This window comes from Leopardus geoffroyi, chromosome B2, assembly GCF_018350155.1.
Source record: "Leopardus geoffroyi isolate Oge1 chromosome B2, O.geoffroyi_Oge1_pat1.0, whole genome shotgun sequence".
Lineage (NCBI taxonomy): Eukaryota > Metazoa > Chordata > Mammalia > Carnivora > Felidae > Leopardus > Leopardus geoffroyi.
The window spans coordinates 142,890,676-142,906,963 of NC_059332.1; the positions used below are offsets into that span (position 1 = coordinate 142,890,676).

The 16,288-nt window shown below is 42.3% G+C and overlaps 1 protein-coding gene and 1 non-coding gene across 4 annotated transcripts in view; both read left to right on the plus strand.

The window, feature by feature from the left end:
* Positions 1 to 16,288, plus strand: part of TULP4 (TUB like protein 4) — a 243,759-nt gene that overhangs the window by 180,400 nt on the left and 47,071 nt on the right. The gene's annotated exons all lie outside the window — the stretch shown is intronic.
* Positions 1,629 to 1,735, plus strand: LOC123610031. The gene has a single exon (XR_006718066.1). It is a non-coding gene; the product is annotated as a U6 spliceosomal RNA (small nuclear RNA).

Genomic DNA, 16,288 nt, shown 5'->3' on the forward strand with positions numbered 1-16,288 from the left:
TTGTAGTTTATATAGTAGGTAAAGACCGTCTTAGTCTCCTCAGGCTGTTGTAACAATTCTGCTGGCTGGAGGGCTTAAGCAACAGACATTTCTGTCTCACAGTTCCAGAGGATGGAAGTTCAAGATCAGGCATTGGCAGGTCTGGTTTCTCATGAAGCCTCTCTCCTTGGCTTGCAGGTGGCCACCATCTTTCCGTGACCTCATGTGACCTTTCCTGTGTATGCTCATCCCTGGTATCTCCTCCTTTTTGAATATTTTTTTTTCAACGTTTATTTATTTATTTTTGGGACAGAGACAGAGCATGAACAGGGGAGGGGCAGAGAGAGAGGGAGACACAGAATCGGAAACAGGCTCCAGGCTCTGAGCCATCAGCCCAGAGCCCGACGCGGGGCTCGAACTCACGGACCGCGAGATCGTGACCTGGCTGAAGTCGGACGCTTAACCGACTGCGCCACCCAGGCGCCCCTCTCCTCCTTTTTGTATAAGGACACCAGTCCCACTGGTTTTTGGCCCTATCCCTATGACCTCATTTAACCTTAATTACCTTACCTTTTTATAGGCTGTGTCTCCAAATACTGTCACATTAGAGATTAAGCCTTCAGTATATGAATTTTGAGTAGGATACAAACATTCAGTTCTTAACGGCCTCATAAAAAATATGAGTTGTCAAAAAATATTTTGAAGAATAGAAAATTCACAGAAAAGACACATAAATTCAGCTTGATAAACTTGAGATGTATTTATAAATAGAACAGTATTTGTAGGGCTTGGGAGAAACAACAAATGGTGTGAATAGAAAATGTCAGAGAAATAAATATAAATATGGGGAAAAAATATCTGTGGGTCCCAAGTTGGTCAAGAATAATGCAGCAGTGAAGCTTTTGCCATTACTAAGAAACACCCAGCATCACAACAGAGTGCTGTAGGAGGAGGATGCTTAGTCCCCTGTACATTCTCCAGGGGTCTAGGGGAACACCATGCCTCTTGATAAGGAAACTGCTTTGAAGCATACACACTCACATGTATCCATCCTGTATTCTTTGAGTCTTAGGTGAACATGAGTTCACTTTGAGAGCCTTTGAACCAGAAAAAGTTGTTGAGAAGTTGAGGTACATTTCCATCAGGAAAGGTGGAGATGCCAGCACGTGATCCAGTGTGTGTGGGCATGAGCTAGGCTCTCCTAGAACAGTGAACATCCGGTGGATCTGTGTCCGTGGAAGATGGGATGGAAGGAAAAAGCCTCAGACTCTCATCTCAGGAATTTAGGTTGGATGAGGCAGAGTTTTGTGGTTCCTGTTCTGAGTGAAAGGGCACACCTAAACTACAGGAAGAAAGCTCTAGTTCCCACCCCTCTTGGGAGAACACCTCACAAGAAGAAAGCTCCCCAGAACCCCTCTGCCATGGGCACAAGGAGGCCTGCAGAGAACTACTTTTTAGGCTAGTGGTTCGTTTTTCTCTTTCTGGGTCTCCCTTCTCTACCACAGCTCCTGTAGTTTGATGTGTGAACCATTTGGATTTATTTTAAGGGGATCCCAAGGCATGGAAACTGTGTACATGTTAGGGAAGTTAGCAATACTCGTTGTCACTCACAGTGCAGTCCCCAGATCAGATGCCATGTCGTTCATCTAGTGCCCACTTCGGCAGCACACATACTAAAATTGGAATGATCCAGAGTGGATTAGCATGACCTCTGTGCAAGGATAACATACAAATGCATGTGGGTCGTCCGGGCCTTGCAGCTTCCTCCCTGACTCGGTGGTCCTTTTCAGGGATCTCAGTCCTCAACTGTTGGCCTTTCTTTTCAGCTGCTCCTGCTTTCTGCTCTGACAGAGCTGTCTCTCTCCCCAGGCCCCCAGAGCCACAGAATGCTTGCCCCATGTGAAGCCTGTCCTCCAAGCAGCCTGGGGCTTCACTTTGCCGCCTCCCACACTGTCCTCTCCAACTCTGACCGAGGCGTCTGTGACCCCAGTCTGCATTTCCAGGCCTCACTCATGCTTTCTGGACACTGCTCTCCCCCACCCTACAGCGAGGCCTGGGTTGTCACATCCACACCCCCACACCCTGCTCCTGGAAGCCCTCCTGCGCTCATTCCTCCTCCTCACCTGGTCCACTTGTCTAGGGCTCCAACATGGGGTTTTTCCCTTTTTCTCTCCTTTGGGCTGATTTCTCCCACTGCCACGGCCTGTCAGCTCCCACCTGAGTATGCAGGCTCCCCGAGCTGCGTTCTGTGTGCACCGTCTGTCCCTTCCGCTGAGCTGGCTGCCTGCCTGGACCCCACTCAAGCCAGCGTGAGCCCCGCTTAGCACGGCAGTCTTCTTCCCTGCCCTCTCTTCTGTTGCTGACCACTCACACTGGACTTGCCCTCCTCCTTGGCTTCAGCCTCCTCTTGGTCACCAAGGCCTGGTGATTCCACTTCTTAAATACTTCCGTGTCAGGGATGATTTATTTGTATTTACATGTTAAAGATGGTTATGTTCAAACCAGCTCAAGTGCAGGTGTCTAAGCTCTCACACACCTTGCACTATGTAACAGGACTGCTCGATTTGGTGACTTACAGGTTCTTCCCACTGTCGCTTTTCTCCAGCTTTTTTCCCTGGCTGGTTCCCTCTGTTCCTCGGTGGCTGCTTCTGCCGCACTGGGCTGCCTCCTTCCTGGTTCCCGTGTGGTAAGGGAAGGAGTGACTTTTCAAGTTGTTGAAGTTATTGTTTGTTTGTTTATTTATTTATTTATTGACTTACTTTTGAGAGACAGAGCATGAGTGGGGGAGGGGCAGAGAGAGAGGGAGACAGAATCTGAAGCAGGCTCCGGGGTCCAAGCTGTCAGCACAGAGCTTGACGCAGGGGCTCGAACTCACGAACCGCGAGATCATGACCTGAGCCAAAGTCGGACACTCAACTGACTGAACCACACAGCTGCCTCGTCGTTGAAGTTAAAGATCTCCCTTTGCCTGTATCAGTGGCTTGCAGACTGTGGAGCTGCCTTCCTGGGGCAAGGGATGGAGGGGGCTCCTGGGAGGAGAGGGCAGGACCACTCTGCTTCTGTCTGTGTTAGATGCGAATTTGGGCTTGTGTCTTAACATTTTGTTTTTGAGGGAAAATCTATAAGATAAACATATGAGTCTGGTTCCTCTCTATACAATCTGGTCCCTTTCTAACTTTATGTTTACTAGCTTTTGTTAAATACCTGTAGTTTTTGTTGCTTATTTATTTTTTTAGAGAACACAAGCACGGGAAGGGCAGAGGGAGAGGAAGAATCCCAAGCAAGCTCCACACAGTCAGCACGGAGCCTGACACATGACTCTATCCCACGACCCTGGGATCATGACCTGAGCACAAATCGAGTTGGATGCTCAACTGACTGAGCCACCCAGGTGCCCCAAAGAGCTGTAGTTTTTAAAAGTCAAATAGTACTAGTAGGCTTATAATGAAAAAAGTTTAAAACACACAGGCACCTTTTAGTTCCCAGTGCTATCCCTCACACTTTGATTCCTATTCCCCTATTTCCCCTCCCCGAGTCCCACTCCAGTTTCAACTTTCTGACTCCCACTCCGATTCCCACTCCCCAATTCCTACTCTGCTTCTCATTCTGATTCCTACTCCCCGTTTCCCACTCTCTGATTCCCTCTCCCTAACTCCTGCTCCCGGATTCCCACTCCCTGTGGCAGGCACTTTTTATTTTAACTCTTTGTGTTTCTCTCCATATTTCTGAATTAAAGGCTTGTTCTGTCTGATCTTGACTGTTGAGCCTCAGGTGTTCGCTACTAACTTCCTACCTGGAAAATGAGAAGTTGGTTGTCTTGGAATACCCCTTTCTGTACGCAGCCTTATTCTCTCCCACGCCCCGCTTCCCTGCGTGCTCCTGTCTCCACAGTTGGTGGTCAGTGTTCCATGGTGAACATGGGATTCATAGACAATTGGCACATACAACCAAGGTTGAATGGCTGCCTCGTGAGTCCTTGGCTTTGCCCACAGGTAGTAAAGTTGCCTTACTTACTGTTTATTTGTCTGGGTACCAATCAGATTAATCCTACACTCTCCAAAATATTAGAAACCTTTCGGAATATATTCCACCACTCAGGAGATGGTTTTCTGATGCTATTCCTCCCATGGCCCTTGGGCCCCCGCGCCAACAGCACAGCTAGTAGGTACCCTGGGCGTTGGTTCCCTTGTCTCCCCTGGTATGGAAGCCCCTATTTCCGGGATCATGCACTTTTGTGGTTTGGTGGTACCCTCTTTTGGTGGAACATGTCTTCTGGGTATTGGAAATTTTAAGACATTTGCTTTATATGTCTCCTCCCTTGTTTAGCTGGGACATGGCAATCCCTTTGCAACTCATTCTTTTAGCTCTTTGGTATTTTCTCTTTCTGGATATCTTACTACTCAGATATTGTCCTTCTAGATTGATGATCTGATTTTAATATCTTTTCTCTCCCAGTTTCTTTTCTTTGCCTGCTTATCCTATTTTCTGGGCAATATCTTCCAAGTTTTCTTTGACCTTCAAAAAATTAATGGTGTTTTTAAATTTTAAGAACTCTTTTTTGTTTTCTGGTTGTGCTTTAAAAAAGAGAGCATTGGGGTGCATGGGTGGCTCAGTTGGTTAAGCATCCGACTTCGGCTCAGGTCATGATTTCACAGTTCGTGGGTTCAGCCCCATATTGGGCTATGCTGATGGCACAGAGCCTGGAGCCCACTCTAAGTTCTGTGTCTCCCTCTCTTTCTGCCTCTCCCCCACTCACACTGTCTCTCTCTCTCAAAAATAAAATAAAACATTAAAAGAAAATTAAAAATAGCATCATATTCATATTTCACAGAGGATGAAACAATATAAAGATATTAATTGGAGATTCTGAAGTATCCCTCTGTATTCTTCACCATCTTTTTCCTTCAGGTTCTTTCTGGCTTTGTTTTGGCTGCTTTTTCATATTAGATGCTTTTCTCACATGTCTGGGTGGTCTTTGGTCATCTCATATTTTAGAGGTGGAGACTAAAAAATGACCTGGACACCGGGGTGCGGGGGTGGTGCTGCTGCTAAGTGATGGGCTTCACTGCGAGGCAGTGCCTGGGCCTGTCCTTCTGCACGTACCTTACCTAGTGACTGCGGTGGGCTCGTTTCTCACATTGAGTTGCTGGTGTTTTACTGTAGGCCCCTGAGCTGTGTGTGTGTCTGGCCCCTCGCCCTGGGCTTCCATTTAGCCCCTCCAGGGGATCAGACCATGTGCACCTGCTGTCTGTGTGGACGGGAGAAGACATGTGAAACTTTGCCTGTTCTTTCTCCGTACTTCCACCCTCACCTCCACCTGGGGAAGGGACTCTGGCTTCCATGGCACAAATCAGCTTACTCCTTATCTTCTAACTTGCTGTGGGATTGGGCCTTTACTTGCTCTGGTCTGTTTGGTCACTCACCATGTGTCCATCTGCTGTCCAGTTTCTAGATGTTGGCTTCTCTGTCTGCTGACCTCCTCTCTCCAGCTCTCTGTTAGAGTTTCACACTCATTACTGTCAATTAAGTGGGATTTGGGAAGGCATCCAGGCCATCATGTGACCTCTCTTAGCTCTGTAGCCTTCTCTCTGGCCGCCGTTCCCCTACATACTAGCCTCAGTGGGCTACTTTGGTTTCCTGAATTCGTATTGCTTTCTTGCCTTTGCACATGATGTTCCTTCTGCCCTTGCCCCTTGTCTGTCCAGGGAGGGTCCACCCATCCTTGAAGACTCTTCACAGTCTGCCCTTTCCTCTGCTCCCCACCCAGGCAGAGTTAGTCAGTCTGGCTCGCTAGCCAGGTGCTCCAGGAGCACCTCCTGTGTGCCAAGAGCACATTCTGTAACATTTTCCACATTCTGTAGTAACTGTCGGTTGGGTGTTTTCTTCCTTACCAGATGTGAGGGCAGGGACCACACCTCATTCTTCCCTGTAGCCTGGCGTCCTCAGGGCAGTAGCTTCGGCAAGTAGGGAGTGAGGGAAGAATGCTTTGTGTGGAACTGCCAGCCTCTCTCCTCTCTGTGCCTGGAGACAGTGAAGTCCATGGCCTTGCCCAAGAAATGCCATTTCCCTCCCATCCCCAACTACCACACACACGCATGAGAGAAATTCCTGGTTTGCCCTGCACATCCTGCCCCAGGAGCACCCAGCATTAGGTTTTCATTCATACTGTTTTATATAGAAAATACTGTTTTATGCAGGGGTTTTCACATCTGCCAGTATTGGTGTGGAGATTTCATTAGTTTTGGCTGATTAGATACAGGCATTTTTTATTTTCTCATTTTTCAGGATATATGGTTATCCCTCCTTAAAAAAGCAGTTTGAGGGGCGCCTGGGTGGCGCAGTCGGTTAAGCGTCCGACTTCGGCCAGGTCACGATCTCGTGGTCCGTGAGTTCGAGCCCCGCGTCGGGCTCTGGGCTGATGGCTCAGAGCCTGGAGCCTGTTTCCGATTCTGTGTCTCCCTCTCTCTCTGCCCCTCCCCCGTTCATGCTCTGTCTCTCTCGGTCCCAAAAATAAATAAACGTTGAAAAAAAAAAAAAGCAGTTTGAATGGGGATCCTAATATCTGAATTCTTCCTACTCCAATCCAAAGCAGTTTCTGAATGTGAATTGACAGTTTAATCCTAACACATGGTATGGAAAATCCAGCTCGGTGAGAATTGTTAGATATTAGGCTACCCTGCCAAGAAAATACACGTGATCTCCTGGGATGAAAGCGTTTGCAAGATGACTCTTTCTGTCTCCTGGCTTGGTGCCCTGCTGCGCTGCCTGAGGTCAGCAGGCTAGAACTGAGGGCACCTTAACAGATCACCTGCCCTAAGACTCGTTTCCCCCTTTTCTTCCTGTGTCCTATCTGGCCCCTCTTACTCCACAGTAATGACAGTTTTTATATATCTTGAGCCAACAGCCTTTTTTGTGTTGTAATTCTGAAATTCTTCTCTTTATCTAGTGTGCCTGTTACGTATATCCATGATGAACATCCTAAATTATGTTTATAGCCACAAGAAGGAAACTGTAAGCCTCATTTCCTTTAATGAGGACACAATTCAGTGTTTTTTTAAAAAACCATAAAGTCAAATGCTTATTGTTCACCAATTTTGGTAGTACATATAATTAACTACTTCATAGAGTTTATCCAGACAACAAAAGATAACAAACCATGGTTAAATTATATGGCAGAGGATATTGTGTGATGATCATGAACTTAGAAAATACATCATGAGCACAGTCCCATACAATAAAGGGGAGAGACCTAGAGCTTTAAAAACACATTTTCAGGACGCCTGGGTGGCTCAGTCGATTATGCATCTGACTCTTGATATTGGCTCAGGTCATGATTTCATGGTCATGTGATCAAGCCCCACATCAGGCTCCTTGCTGAGCATGGAGCCTGCTTGGGATTCTGTGTCTTCCCCGGCCTTCCCTCTACCCCACTCGTGCTCACTTGCTCTCACATTCTCTCTCTCTCAAAATAAATGAACTTTAAAAAAGATAAAAATGTTTAAAAAACAACATTTTCTTCTCCAGAGTATATACAGATGGTCCCCAACTTAAAACAGTTTGACTTACGATACTTTGATTGTTTGTTAAAAATCTTTATTTACAGCTTCTGTCATTAACATAGTTCCTATGTGTTGCATCTGTTTTTGTTTTTGTTTTTTTAATTTAAATTCAAGTTAGTTAACATACAGTGTAGTCTTGCTTTCAGGAGTAGAGCCCAGTGATTCATCACTTGCATATAATACCTTCATGTAATACCCAGTGGTCATCCCAACAAGTGCCCTCTTTAATACCCATCACCCATTTAACCCCACCCCCACCCACCTCCCCTCCAGCAACCCTCAGTTTGTCCTCTGTATTGAAGAGTCTCTTATGGTTTGCCTCCCTCTCTGTTTTTATCTTATTTTTCCTTCCCTTCCCCTATGTTCATCTGTTGTGTTTCTTAAATTCCACATATGAGCGAAATCGTATGATACCTGTCTTTCTCTAATTTTGACTTTATAATATTGCAAAGGCGATATGCATTCAGTAGAAACCATATTTCAAATTTTGAATTAAAAATTTTAATCTTTCCCGAGCTAGTGCAGCCCTCTCCTGCTGCTGCCGCGCAGGAGCTGTGGCTCCCGGTTAGCCAGCCGTTCAGTCACAAGGACGGGTGACTGATATGCTGGCAGCCCTTCTGCACTTGTACGGCCATTCTGGCTTTCCTTTCAGTACAGTGTTGAATAAAGTACAGAGATTCAACACTCCGTTATAAAATAAGTTTTGTGTTAGATGATTTTGCTCAACTGTGAAGTAGTATAAGTGTTCTGAGCACGTTTAAGATACAACATCACAGGCTAAGGTATGATGTCCAATAGGTGAGTTGTATTATATGCATTTTCGACTCAGGATTTTTCAACTTACGGTGGGTTTATAGGAATGCATGCCCCCTGGGGTGGGGGTGGGGGTAAGTCGAGGAAGGTCTGCATAGCCACAGTCTTACAAGTGAAAACTATGATTTCAGTGGATACATATTATACTTGACCTTCAATTACAATAAATAACCAGTGGTTTCTCCTTTGGAGTGTTTTGTTAAGAAAAAAATATTTGTCACATAGTTGGAACATGTCAAGTATTTGCTCCAGATGTTCACAGTCCTAATGAAATACAGGTATACTTCACTTCATGTAGTAGATACAAAAATGTAGGTGAGCTGAATTTTTGTAATCGTGATTATATTTTAATATCCACCTAAAGGAGTCTTCTCTATTTAAAAGAATATTCAGTAGAAATTGTCCTTGTTTAGAAGGCAGTTGTTTGGGGGCGCCTGGGTGGCTCAGTCGGTTAAGCGTCTGACTTCGGCTCAGGTCATGATCTCGCGGTCCGTGAGTTCGAGCCCCGCGTCGGGCCCTGTGCTGACAGCTCGGAGCCTGGATCCTGTTTCAGATTCTGTGTCTCCCTCTCTCTGCCCCTCCCCCATTCATGCTTCGTCTCTCTCTGTCTCAAAAATCAATAAACATTGGAAAAAAAATTTTTTAAAAGAAGGCAGTTGTTTGTGTGAAATGAGAATTCTTCACCTAATACATCTTTTTACTAAATGTCTAGGCTTAGACACTAAAACTCTTTTTAAAAGAAGGAGGTCTCTTTTTTTAATGTTTTATATATTTTTGAGAGAGAGAGCATGAGCAGAGGAGGGGCAGAGAGAAAGGGAGACACAGAATCCAAAGTAGGCCCTAGGCTCTGAGCTGTCGGCACAGAGCCCCATGCGGGGCTCGAACTCACAGACTGTTGAGATCAGGACCTGAGCCGAATTTGGACACTTAACCAACTGAGCCACCCAGGCGCTCCAAAAGAAGGAGGTCTTAAATAATTAAATAGCAAATATAAGTGGGGCGACATCATGTCCTCTACCCTCTGCTCTGGTGTGTTATCATTTTGTTGTTTTTGTGTTTTTTGACCTAGGAGGAGGGAAGGTGTATTCTTTTTGCTTTTGCATACAAAGGGTAGATCCCAGGCCTCTTCTTGGCAGCTGAAAGGAAATTTTCACATCATGTGGTTCCTTCTGATCTGATCTGTGGCATCTGCTGATGTGATCGGTGATCCCAAGTCCAGCAGTTTGTACACCACCTTTAAATCCTGCTGGTGCCACAAGGGGGACAGCAACGAGAAAAATCACTGAAAGTACCCATTGTACCTTTTGTTTTTATGTACACACTTTGCAAAACATATGACGCTTATTTCCCATTTGGAGGAGAGTGCAGTCAGGACTGGGGTAGGTAGTGTAGCAGGGTCATTAAAGGTCAGTGCAGGCCTTTTAATTGACGTAGTTCAAAGAATTTACAAACTAAAAATTTTACATCGTTACTATACGACATCTTTTCGAAGATAGTAATTGATGAAAAAGAGACTAGCATAGATACTAATGTACACTTAAAACTTTAACACATTAGTCAGTTGAAAACCGTAATTATTCGTTTACTTTTTAAGTGTAAGGTTATGATTGAAGTACCCAGATGGAACTCAAGAAGATTTGCTAATTCCCCGGTATTCTAAGTGATAAATAATCCTGTAGGGTTTTTTTAATTAGGTAGTTTTTAAACTTTGATTAGAAAAAAATCAGTAGCATATCAAAAATAAATAGAGGGGCGCCTGGGTGGCTCAGTCTGTTGAGCGTCTGACTTCAGCTCAGGTCATGATCTCACGGTTTGTGAGTTCAAGCCCCGCATCTGGCTGTGTGCTGATGGCTCAGAGCCTGAAGCTGGCTTTGGATTCTGTGTCTCCCTCTTCTCTCTTCCCCTCCCCTACTTATGTGCGCACCCTCTCTGTCTCTCTCTGTCTCTCTGTCTCTCTCTCTCTCTCTCAATAACAAATATTTTTAAAAAAGAAATAAAATCAATTCCTCCTTTATTAAAAAAAATAATAGAATAAAGAACCTTTGTATATTTTGCCACATTTGCTTTTTTATCCCTTTATTCTTTTTTTTTTTAACTTGCTGTACTTAAAGTAAATCCTTAATAGCATGAGTTACTTCATTATAAACCTCTTCAGAATGTGGCATTTCCTTCCATAGCCACAGAGCCATGCTCACACCTCCTCTTTAATTTGAAGAAGGCTCTTGTCAGATTGCAGTAAATAACTTGTCTGGTACTTGGATTAGCCCATGGCTTTAAAGGAGGACATCTGTTGAATCAGAGGAGATGGATATTCATTCTGAAGTTTTACTTTGTCTTACACTATAAGATAGGAAAAGATTTATAAAGGAAACTTTAAAAAGTAATGTAAAAACTCTGCTTTCTCAGCTAAAAAAGTGATGTTGTATAAATGTAAATGGCTGATATTTGACATACAACTAATGACTACCTCATAGATGATGCCAACTCTTTGCTAGAATAAAAGTCAAATTTAACGAAACCAAATTAAAAAGAATCACAATATATTATTTGCAAAGACGGTTTATTCACCATGAGAAAATATTTCCCTTTGCTGGCCCATTAAGTGCTGGTGTTTGCAGTGACTCCACTGACTGTGCCTAGTCCTCTATCTGGACCTTTAAGGTAATACTTATAGGTGCTATATTGGTTTAGCTTCACTGGAAAGATTTTAAAGCCATTGTTTCAGCACAACGAGAAAGAAACATGGAGATCTCTCTCACACAAGTTCTTGTACTCAAATAATTTATCATTATTGTTTAATATCCACCAAGTCACTAGAATAACATCACAGTGATCTGTGTCTATGGCGAAGACTCTCAATTGTGAGTGGACTGTAAGTAGGTTAAAGGACCTATGGAGTAGCCTACCTAGCAGTTTGTGGGAACAACTTTGAAATTAGATTTAAATCTAAATCACTGGAAAGAGTGATTTTCTTTCTTGCCCCCCCATTAGATTTTCTCATGACTTTTTATTAGTGTATACTGCAAAAGGGAAACCCATTTTATCTTAAGCCCTAAACGGAACACATATAAGAATGGTTTTTGCCAAAATAGGCAGGGAGGATGTGAGTAACAAGGAAAATAATGGAAACCTACTTAGGAAAGGAAATCAGATGGCCTCCCACCCTTCATGGCTATCTTTATGCAACTACTGATACTGTTTAGTTTTTTTTTGGTTTTTCCTTTTTGTTATTCTGGACGTTCTGTTGAGCTCTTTATAGGAGAAAATAGCTTTCTTTAGCAAAAACAGGTGCAGCTACTGTGTTTATACTTTCTTTGTCAATGCTATTTTGGTTGACTGAAAATGGTAATTAAGATGTTTAAAAATTAGGTTGCTCTTTGTTTTCTCTGGACACATATCATTGATGAATCACTGTACAGAACACACAGTATAGATAGATTATAAAATATATTAAATAAAAAAACCTTTCTTGAAATTTATATTTAACAATATAATTTAAGAATGAAAGATGGGAGGCAGTTATTCATATAAATGGATTATTAGGTACGTCTTTTAAAGAATATGTTGGGCGGGAGCAGCATGAGCAAGGTGTCTGAATAGCAAGCCCTGGACCGTCCTTTCCTTATTAGCAGATACACCAAATCAATAATACACAGACCAGCTCCCTTTGTGAAAAATCCAGAAACTAGTTGAAAGACTCCTGCACCCGTGGTTAAATGTGAAATCAGCCACATCAAAGCTGGTAGGAAAATTCAAGATACCCTCTTGCCATCATCACTACTCCCAGCAAAGTATAATATGACTGAGAGAAAAACCCCAGCTCTCAGCTTCTTCTTAGGAAGAAAAGGGAAGAACTGAACTATACGTGCAACATTCTGATTTTTTTCTGGGTGCAGCTGAGGCACTGGCTTCCGTCTCACCTGCCTCAAAGAGCTAACAGCATGCCGGGGGCCACTGAGATAGTGTTTGAATTAGTATGGCAGTACTCATTACAGCCTCTCCCCCTGGCCTAGTGCAGAGTGAGCAAGAGAGGAAAAGAAGGACAAAACGACTATAAGATTGGCATAAAACAATGAACAAGATGGCAATAGTAAGTTCTTTCTTATCAATAATTACTTTAAATGTAAATGAATTAAACTCCCCAGTAAGAAGACATGGAGTAGCTGAATGGATTAAAAAAAGCCATGGTCCTGGGGCGCCTGGGTGGCGCAGTCGGTTAAGCGTCCGACTTCAACCAGGTCACGATCTCGCGGTCCGTGAGTTCGAGCCCCGCATCGGGCTCTGGGCGATGGCTCAGAGCCTGGAGCCTGTTTCCGATTCTGTGTCTCCCTCTCTCTCTGCCCCTCCCCCGTTCATGCTCTCTCTCTGTCCCAAAAATAAATAAACGTTGAAAAAAAAAAAAATTAAAAAAAGCCATGGTCCAACCATATGTTGCCTGTAGGAGACTCACTTTAGATTTAGGGTCATATGTATGCTGAAAGTAAAAGGATGGAAAAAGATAACTCCACGCACATGTTAACCAAAAGAGAGCAAGGGTGACTGTATTTATATCAGACAAAATAGACTTTGTCAGAAACTGTCACAAGAGACAAAGACATTACATAACGGAAAAAGGGCCAATTCACTTGGAAGATAGAACAATTATATATGCATGGAACATCAGAGAACCTAAATACATAAAACACTGATGAAGCAAACATTGACAGCACTGAAAGGAGAAATAAGCAGCAATATATATTGTAATGGTAGGAGAGTTCACGGCCCCTCTTTCAGTACCAGACAGTATATCCAGACAGAAAATCCATAAAGAAGCAGTGGACTTCAACAACGCTATAAACCGAGTGGACCTAACAGACATATATAGAACATTTCACTCAACAGAAGCAGAACATACATTCTTCTGAAGCACACGAAGAACTTTCTCCAAAATAGATCATGTGTTGGGTCACAAAACATGTCTTAACAAATTTAAGAAAATTGAAATTAGGTATCTTTTTCAATCACAATGGAATGAAACTAGAAGTGAATAGTATAGGTAATATTGGAAAATTCACAAATATGTGAAAATTTAAGAATGTACCCCTGATTAACCAAATGGGTCAGTGAGGAAACTGAAAGGAAAATTAGAAAATACCTTGAAACTAATGAAAATGAAAACACAACCTGCCAAAACTTATGGGATGCAGCAAAAGTAGCACTAAGAGGGACATTTATATCAATACTGACAATAAGGAAAAGAAGAAAGATCTCAAACAATCTAACTTTACAACTCAAGGAACTAGAAAAAGAACAGACTTAGGCCAAGTTAGCAGAAGGAAGGAAATACTAAGGTTTCGAGCAAAAATAAAATGAAATGGAAAATAGAAAAATAAAAAAATGAAACTTATAGTTGATTTTTTGAAAAGATCAATAAAACTGACAAAACTTTAGACTAAGTTAAAAAAGAGATGACTCAGGTAAAATTAAATGAAAACAAACAAAACAAAAAAATCAGAAATGAAAGAGGAGGGTCCCCTGGCTGGCTCATTCAGTAGAATGTGTGACAATTTTTTTTTTTTAACGTTTATTTATTTTTGAGACAGAGACAGAGCATGGACGGGGGAGGGGCAGAGAGAGAGGGAGACACAGAATCGGAAGCAGGCTCCAGGCTCCGAGCCATCAGCCCAGAGCCCGACGCGGGGCTTGAACTCCCGGACCTTGAGATCGTGACCTGAGCTGAAGTTGGACGCTTAACCAACTGAGCCACCCAGGCGCCCCGAATGTGTGACTCTTAATCTCTGTCTGGGTTGTAAGTTTGAGCCCCACATTGAGTGTAGAGATTACTTAAAAATAAATCTTAAAAAAAAAAAAAATGTGAGAGAGGAGATAATACAACTAATGCCACTAAAATAAGGATCATTAGAAATTACTGTGAACAGTTCCATGCCAACAATTTGGATAACCTAAAAGAAATGGGTAAATTCCTAGAAACATACAACTTACCAAGACTGAATCATAAAGAAATAGGAAATCTGAGCAGACCTATAACTAGCAACAAGATTGAATCAGTAATCAAAAACCTCACAGGAAAGAAAATGCCAGCACCAGATGGCTTAATTGGTGAATTCTGCCAAACATTCAAAGAATTAACACCATTCTTTCTCTCTCTCTCTCTCCCCCAAACTTGAAGAGCAGGGAATATTTCCAAGCTTATTTTAAGAGGCTAGCATTACCCTAATACCAAAGCTTGACAAAAACACTAGAAGAAAATTACAGACCATATCCTTGATGAATATAGATGCAAAAATCCTCAACAAAATACTAGTAAACTGAATTAAGTAGCAAATTAAAAGGATAATACACAGTAGGCAAGTGGGATTTATTCCTGGTAGGCAAGGATGTACAAAATATGAAAATCAACTAATGTGATACACCACATTAACAGCAGAATATAGGATAAGAACCATATGATCCCCTCCATAGATGCAGAAAAAATATTTGATGAAATTCAACACACTTGCATAATAAAAATTTCTAAACTAAGAATAGAAGGAAATTACTTCAACATGGTAAAAGCCATATATGAAGATCTCACAGCTCATATCATGCTTAACAGTGAAAAACTGAAAGTTTTAGCTCTGTGATCAGGAACAAGGCAAGTATGACCACTCTCTCCTTTTCTATTCAACATGGTACTGGAAATTTAAGAGCAATTAGGCAAGAAAAAGAAATAAAAGGCATTTGAATAGGAAAGGAAAAAGTAGAAGTATCTGTTTACAAATGATATGATCTTAGGGGTGCCTGGGTGGCTCAGGCGGTTAAGTGTCCAACTTCAGCTCCGATCATGATCTCACATTTTCACCCTACTCCAAAGACCTGATAAAGAGCTGTATTCCTGCAACACTTTTCTCTACCTCATTCAGTGCATATTTAAATATATTTTTAATACTGTATTTACATGGTGTAAAATTTTAAACATTCAAAAGGATATATGATGAAAAATCCCATTTCCTCTACCATCCCCAAGCCACCTAGTTCTGTTTCCCCAGAGATAATGCTATTTCCAATGATTTCTGGAGATATTCTAGTTAAATGTGTGTTTTAATTAGACGTGTACTCAGACCATTTCCCTCCACCCCAGAAACCATGTGTGGGCATCTTAGAAGGGTGAATAAACTTAAAAATGGAGCCTGAAAGATTTGGAGAAGAATGTTCTAACAGTGGGAATTACTTAACATCAAAATTGATGCCTGGGGCAGAAAGTCTTTCCTTCTCTGAAACTCTTTAAACATAGGATAGTGTGTCACCTTTATGAGTTAGTTTGTAAGAGGTTCTGCAGTGAAGCAGTGCAAAGACCAAAATTACGTGTTTAACCCAAAGGTACAAATTTTTTATTGTAGATATTTTTAGTGGGGTTTCTTTCCCATATTTATCAGAATAAGTCTTCTTTTTTTTTTTAATGCTTATTTATTTTTGAGAGAGTACTCATGAGTAGGGGAGGGGCAGAGAGAGAGGAGAGAGAGAGAATCCCAAGTAGGCACTGCACTGTCAGCACAGAGTCCGATGCTGGACTCCATCTCATGAACCGTGAGATCATGACCTGAGCCAAAATCAAGAGTTGGACACTCAACCGACTGAGCAACCCAAGTGCCCTAGAATAAGTCTTAAAATGTCTGTTTTAGAAATTATTGATATAGTCAACTGTGAAATTACATTTCATCTTTAAAAAAAAAACTCCAGGAAATACTCTGTTAATCAGTTGAGAAATTCTGTCATTTACAACTGTCTGATTTCAGTGACTCTTTAGTTGCAAAATATTCCAGTCTGTCTTGAAGCATTTGAAAGGTAGTGCTCTGAAACCCCAATAGGGAGGTCTTTCAAAAATAAATTTTGACTTCAGTGGTATTTCTGAAGAGAAGAATCCTTCTAAAGAGCAAAGGGACATGGTCCCTTCATTC